The 7,500-nt window shown below is 41.3% G+C and overlaps 1 protein-coding gene across 1 annotated transcript in view; it reads right to left on the bottom strand.

Moving 5' to 3' along the window:
- PNPLA6 (patatin like phospholipase domain containing 6) overlaps positions 1 to 5,196 on the bottom strand; it is a 1,368,928-nt gene extending 1,363,732 nt beyond the window's left edge. Inside the window, exon 1 of the mRNA XM_044083495.1 lies at positions 4,910 to 5,196. The gene's annotated coding sequence lies outside the window, so the exon portion shown is untranslated. The remainder of the gene's footprint in view (positions 1 to 4,909) is intronic.
- Between the last annotated feature and the right edge of the window lie 2,304 nt (positions 5,197 to 7,500).

Raw genomic sequence — 7,500 nt, 5'->3', positions numbered from 1 at the left:
CAAACAAATCTATAATCATCATAGCCACCCATCTCCCTCCTGGTAATAACCTACCCACCATAGAAAGCCTGCTAACCTGGGCATCTAGCAATTTTAACCATGGAAACTATCATTCTTGGGGATTTCAACCTGGACTGGCACTCCTGCTCATCCAACATCCCCACCAAATTTCTGAATCTATTTAACTTCACCCAAACCATAACCTGCCCAACCCGCATAGATAAGCACACCAAGAAACAATCAACCTTAGATTGGATTTTAACAAACAAGCCCAACCTTGGTTACTTAGCAGGGTGCCTCCCTGACTCCCTAAGTGATCATAAACCAACCTTCTTACACAGAAACCGAGTCCAAACCCATAACAACATAACCTGCAAATACGTCCGTGACAAAAAAAAAAAAATTCTCCCCTACACTATTCAATCACCTGCTGCAACTTTCTTACTGGGCTCCACTTAAACCTCCAACTAGATATGGCAGTACAGTATTTCAACAAAATCTTCCTTGATATACTTAATAAACTAGCTCTAACCTGAAAGGTTAGATCAAAATCCAAACACCTACCCTAGCTAACCACACATACCAAACTATTAATAAAACACAGGAACACAGTTTGGGCAGCCTACCACGCTACCAAAGATAAATCTGCCCTCACTATCAGCTGCTTAGAAATCTAACAAAAAACACATCAAGAAAGACAAACAAGACTACTACCTGTCCTGTCAACAGTATCACCAATCCAACCCCCAAAAATTTTGGCAAAACATCAACTGTCTCCTCAATCCTGGCCACTCCTCAACACCTTCCCCTACCTCCTCAGACAACTCTGAGCTAATCTCTACACAATTCAACTCTCATTTTATTAATACTATTACCTCTCTGCTAGACAACTATCCCAGCAAACCTCCTACTCTCCCCTCTACAACTAGTAATCACCCCACCCAAACTAACTACATTAATGCTCTCCTAATCAAGTTAAAACCCAGCTTTGTAGCTGCTGACCTACTTCCAAATGAGTTCCTAAAAACTGCTACTCTAACTATAGCCTACCTCATATCAGTCCTGATCAACCGATCCATTTCTGAACAATATGTCTCAACTCTTTGGAAAATATCCCATATAATTCCCCTCCATAAGGGTGGGGCATCCAAAGAGCTTACAAACTATTGCCTCATAGCCATTCTGTCACCCCTTGCAAAAAATACTAGAAAAATGTATCCACAATCATCTCCTCTGCCACCTCCTAACTCACAACCTATTAACCAGCTCCCAGCACGGCTTCAGACTCAAATATAGTACCAGCACTGCCCTTTTATCATTCACCAACTCCATACATCACCTACTAAATGAAGGACAACATGTCTCGTCTATCTTCCTCAATATGTCCAAAGCATGTGACACCATCTTCCATCAGCTACTACTGTACAAACTCTCTTCCCTTGGTCTTCAGCCCACCTCCCTAAACTGGTTCCATAGCTATCTCACTAACCATCAGCAAGCTACCAAATGGGAACACAGTCTTTCCACCCTCCTACCCATCTCAGCTGGCATACCCCAAGGCTCCATACTGGGCCCTCTCCTCTTTAGCATATTTACAAATGACCTCAGTTCTGCTACTAACCATGGCTTTATTGTACAATATGCTGATGATTCCATCCTTATCTGTTCATCCTCAACTCCCCAAGAACTTCAGGCAAAATTGCAGTCTTCCTTTCAAGATACAGAAAAACATCTAGCCATCAACTTATTCTAAACCCAAATAAAATAATAATCTTCACAAATAAGAAACCAACACATTGCCAACCCCCACTCTCCATCCTCTCCTCCAATGGAACCAAGTTACTTCCAACTGGCCAAACGTGACAAGGCGTAACATCTAAAATTTGATAAACATATTTCACTGTCCATCAAAAAAGTGCATACCAAACTAGGAGCACTCTATAGAGCAAAACATTTCTAACCAACAACGCCAGGCTGGCCACTGCCCGGTCTCACCTGCTCTCAACTCTCCTCTATGGCTCTCACATTTTCACCAATCTGTGTAAGAAAGATCTCAATAATCTTGATACCTGTTACAACAGAATTGCAAAATGTGCAACCAGTCATCCTCATACAATCCACCACTGCACAGCCCTCTCTCAACTAAACTGACTTGAACTCCCTAACCTTTTATCCTTCAACCAACTTACCATAGTCCACAAAATCGTCCACCATCCCAAAGACCTCCCTGCACTGGCTAACTTAGTTCAACCCCAATTGTAATTCCAGACCCCTCAGATCATCAGAAAAACTAATGCTAAACATCACCCGCTCCCACAACCTTCACGGGAACTTCCTCTACTCATTGCCAAGCTATGGAACACACTTCCTCAGTCAATCACAAAAAAAAACAAAAAACAAGTTAAATAAACACTCCGAAAACAGCATCTAGCAAACCATTGGCTTTGCACCTGCCATACTCAGGTTAATATTATCCAAAAAAATCACTTAACTGCCCCCCTCCCTATTACCTACCTCTTATGTCAGTCATCACACCTATGATGACAAAACCCTACAGCTTGGAAGAGAGCAGTCCACTCACAAAACTTTGCTTACAACTGTATGCTCTCCCACATACTGGTAACCACATGTAATCTCTGTATCTTCTCAGAAACAGTTTGTACAATCCTTACATAGTCTACCTACATATTTAACAGGATTCTGTTTAACGGTATAATATGTAATTTTTATGCTGTACCATGCTTACACAATTGGAATGATTACTTTCTATGTAATTATTTAACCTGTTGCATTTGAATGTACATCACTGTACCTCTAGGGCCCTGAAATGACTACCATATCATCTACAATACATTTTCTCTATCATACTGTACTCAACTAACTGGACGGCTACGGTGGTGCAGCGGTTAGCGTTGCCACCTCACAGCAAGAGGTTCTCTGGTTCGATCCACGGCTAGGGTGCCTTCTGTGCAGAGTCTGCATGTCCTCCCTGTGGTCGTGTGGGTTTCCTCCGGGTGCTCCGGTTTCCTCCCACATCCCAAAGACATGCTGTAGGTGGACTGAACACTCTACATTGGCCCTAGGCGTGAGTGTGTGTATGCCTTCTGTGGAAGGTTGGGCGCAGGGCTGGCAACTCAACACCGTAAAAGTCGACTGCCAATCATGAGCAGACAGGTGATCCGCTATGGTGACCCCTAACCGGGAAAAGCCGAAAGAAGGCGAAGAAGACTGCATTCAACTAACTAGCTAGCTCTATCTTCAGCTAGATTATGTGTACTCATAGTATGTTTGTATTTTTAATTTTTTATATCTGCTATTGTTTGCATTTTTTTTTTATCCGGATCTTTTCTCCCCGGGTCTCCACTGAAAACAAGCTTTTGCAACCCAGTCAGACACTACCCGGTTAACAAATGTAATAAATAAATAAATATATGCACACACATATAGATAGATAGATGCATACACACACACACATATATATATATATATATATATATATATATATATATATATATATTATACACACACACACACACACACACACACACACACACACACACACACACACACACACACACACACACACAGCTGGAGCTCTATCATTTAGCACCCTTTCTGTGAAATTCATTCACAAAATACATTTCTTTGTGACTTTGGTAACACTTTCTTCTTCAACAGTTCTTCAGAGTAGGACTTTCTGTAAAACAATGCCTGCTCGTGTCAGCTCACCTATCACCTGCAACACTGGACCTATTCCATACAAATACGATATTCTGATTCCGAATTACCAAACTAGATAAACCGTCACACACAGCTCTCAACCTTCCATCTCTAAAATGAGGAACACTGGCCCTCATAATGTGGAACAAATGGGCAAAATGTGGAACACATACAAATGGGTGACTAACAACTTCAGCTAGGAAGGTCATAGAGTGATTAAAATATGCTGGTTTTACTTGTCAAAAATATCTTTTCATGAATTAATATGATTCATTTCTATTAACCATGGATATCAGTTAAAAAAATTCCTAACACTGAATGTGTGACAGACCTTTTCAATGTGGAACTTTGTGGAACATTAACTTTTTAAGATGCCAAATGAGGTATGTTACTCATTATGAGGTACAGTTGAGAGCCATGCCGTCACATACCTATAGATTTTTTACCGTTTAAGCCAATACTTTCTATTTTTTTAAAAAGTTTAAAACAAAATACATGTATAAAAAATCAACTGCAAAACTCTTGAATGAAAAGACATGGCAAAACCTGTTCAAAGCCACTCTCGATAATCAGGGGTACTACACCGGTAACGTTATAACACAAGACATTCCTCACTTGCCTCCCACTTGATAAGCAGGTTACCTTCTGCCTCGTCTCGGCCGGCCCGGGCTTGCGCAACGTTGGGGGCGGTACCAACCTGGCAAGGGTATCTAGTGACAGAAGGTTTGTCTTTTAATGAGCAGCTTGTACGGTACTAAACCATTGCACGGTACAACGGGTATGATAGCCCTACTTCGTACAGCCTTCCTTCAAATACCATGACCTCGTCTAGAGGGCATCACTTAGGAGTAGTCAATGACGAGGGCCGAGATTTCACGGTTTTTGTCAGAACTTCAGTAACCCCACAATAAGGATTCCCCAGTTACAAGCAACACTTTTAAGCAGTAAGGCTAAAGGCTTATATGGAGCAGAAGCTTTGCAAAGATAAGTGCTTGTCTTGGACTAGCGTCACTTACACTTCTAAACTGATTGATTCATTCATATACACTGCATTGACAAAAAGGACTAGTAAAATAAGCATCCAAAACAGCACTATCACCAGTGCATGTAAATGTCAAGGAAAGGGAACAGCCAGAGCTTTCATAATTCGAGGGAAAGTCATCCACCCACATTTATTTACTTTCCTCACCTGATAAGCACCTGCTCCCCTGCAGTGACATTATATCACCTCGTTTCCCAACTCGCCGGTCTAAGAACCCCAAACGTCAGCGACTAGTGGGGCCGCATAACGAGAAAAAGACGTTTTGTTCCGCCATGCTGAGACTGGCAAATTCCGGAACCGCATTTCAGCTCTTGGCCCCGCAACAGCACCTACTACTGGGGGCGGCTAGGTTACTGTATGCGGCAGTCATAGAACGTTTCTCGTCTTCAAAATTTTACAGTAGAGGAAACGGCCTCATGATGCTAAATTAGTCAAAAATTTGCCTCGTCTTTTTGTCCTGTCCGTAGGGTTGCCACCTTTTCAAATGCCCAAAGTGGGACATTTGTGGTACAGACGTCAGATTTTGCTGGGCAGAACATACCCAAGGCAATACAAAGGACAGAACTTCACTTTTTTTGCCTGAATAAATTTTATTATTGTAGCATTTTAGCTGCTTATTATGTTTCTTACAACATTTAGGGGTTTCAGATACAGTATAACTGTTTTATGCAATTATTACATAAAATATTGGAAAAATGAATCTCTGGACATTTGCAATTTTTTCGCTTTCTTTGTAGGACACAACGGCCCAAAGGGGGGGGGGGGGCTGTCCCTCACAAAGTGGGACAGGTGGTAACCCTGCGCTGTCCGTCGTAAAAGCATTGCTTTTTGTCTGGTAAATCAATGGGGATTATCGTCAGTCAAAAATGCTGGTCGTTGGAGTTTCATATACTTTATTGTTCAAAAATGCGCATCTCGTAGCTGTCAACCTCTTAGACCAAGAAATCTGGACAAAGCCACCAATAACGGAGTTTAAAGGGCCAAAAATAGGGACACCGTTTACATTATGCTCTTACAAACGTAGAAAGTTGATGGAATTACAGGTTCTGCATTAGCATGAATTTTCTGAAGGCTATGAAGTCTGAAAAATGTCTATGTCTGCCATTGTTTTCTGATTTCATTCTCAATGATTTGCCAGAAAAACAAGTTTATGAGAAACGGACCAAAAATATGAATAAAACATTTGGATAGTTGAGCGCTAAGAAGATAGATGCAAATCTTGTGGTTCTTTTAACACCATGTGTAGAGAAATATTCAAAAACTGTCTCTGATTTTGAGCGTTTGTCCTCTCATTATTTTAGCACTGTCCAGGACAACCATAAAGGCTTTCTTAGCTATGCATACCTGTCAACAGTCCAGATTTTTGCAGAATGTCCAGATTTTTTGCCTCATGTTTTTTTGGTCTTTTTCTCCTAAAATTTGTGGTTTTCTGAGGAATCAAAGGGATGATCTGAGGATTAAAGTCACTAAACAATGGCATACATATGAGTTTCAGACTTCAAATCCTTCAGAAAATGTATGTTAACACAAACCCTGTTACTCTAGCAGCTTTCTAAGTTTCTAAGAGCAATATTTAAAATCTGTCCCCGTTTTAGGGCCTTTGAACCCCCACTTTGTCAGGCTTTGTCCAGATTTCTTGTACTGAGAGTTTGAGAGGTATGCCTATGCTCCCAGCCTCAAGAGCTTGATGCAACAATGTGAAGGACACTACCACTACCTATATTAATGTTGAAGTCATAGCAAACTTGCTACTGATAAATTCAGCTCAGCTTCATAAACTCTCTTTCAACCCTTATTAACTCACAAGGTATCTCTGTAACTGATTCTTCCACCCCACCCCCACATTCTCACAAGACTCAGTCCTGAAGGAGTTGTCAAACGCCAGGAATGCTGCATCTATGGGTCCTGACAATATACCAGGATGTAACTTAAATAGCATGAAACATGATTTATCTGCATCCCTAAGGGTGTTTAACCACAGACTCTACACAGGCTTAGTACCAAGCAAATGGAGAATAGCAACAGCCATATCCTTGCACAAGTGAGGGCCATCCACTGACCCAGGAAATTACCAACCTAGAAGTCTGATCAGCCTCATTTGTAAGGCCACGGAAGGATACAGCATGGAATTAATAAGAATATAGGGAATCTCCAAACACTGGACCCATCCCAGTTTGAATTTGTCAAAAGCAGGTCTTGTTTACATAGTCTGACTTCTTCAAAAAGGTCACCAAAGCATTGGATGAAGGAAAAACAATGCATACCACCTATCTAAATCTGGCCAAAGCTTTAACTCAATACCTCACTCAGGCATAGTGGAGAAAATTACCAATTGGTAAGAAACCCCTATGTCAGCCACTGCATTGCCAATTGGCTCACAGAAACTCATAGAGGTTAGGATAGGGAAAACGACCTCTACAAAAAGACCAGTCACTAATGGAGACCTACATGGCTTGGTATTGGAATCTCTCCTGTTTGGTACCCACTTCGAAGTAAAGACAAACATTAAGAGTCTCTGGCTAATAAAGTTTGCATTTGACTGCAAGTTAGGAGCAGTCACTGAATCCCCAAATGTCTCAGCCATTCTTCAGTAAGGCTTGTCCCAAACAAGTAACTGCTGCCAGAGCCATGGACTAAAACTAAATGGCTAAAAGTGCGTTATTGTATTCTTTTGGAAACCCACATTGAAAACTGCTACACATCTCATTGCTGAATGTGATATACTCATGGCTGAGGGT

This window comes from Protopterus annectens, chromosome 9.part0 (assembly GCF_019279795.1).
Source record: "Protopterus annectens isolate FY-2018-M chromosome 9.part0, PAN1.0, whole genome shotgun sequence".
Lineage (NCBI taxonomy): Eukaryota > Metazoa > Chordata > Ceratodontiformes > Protopteridae > Protopterus > Protopterus annectens.
The sequence above is the reverse complement of the archived record's forward strand: the minus strand, read 5'-3'. Positions and strand labels throughout refer to the sequence as shown.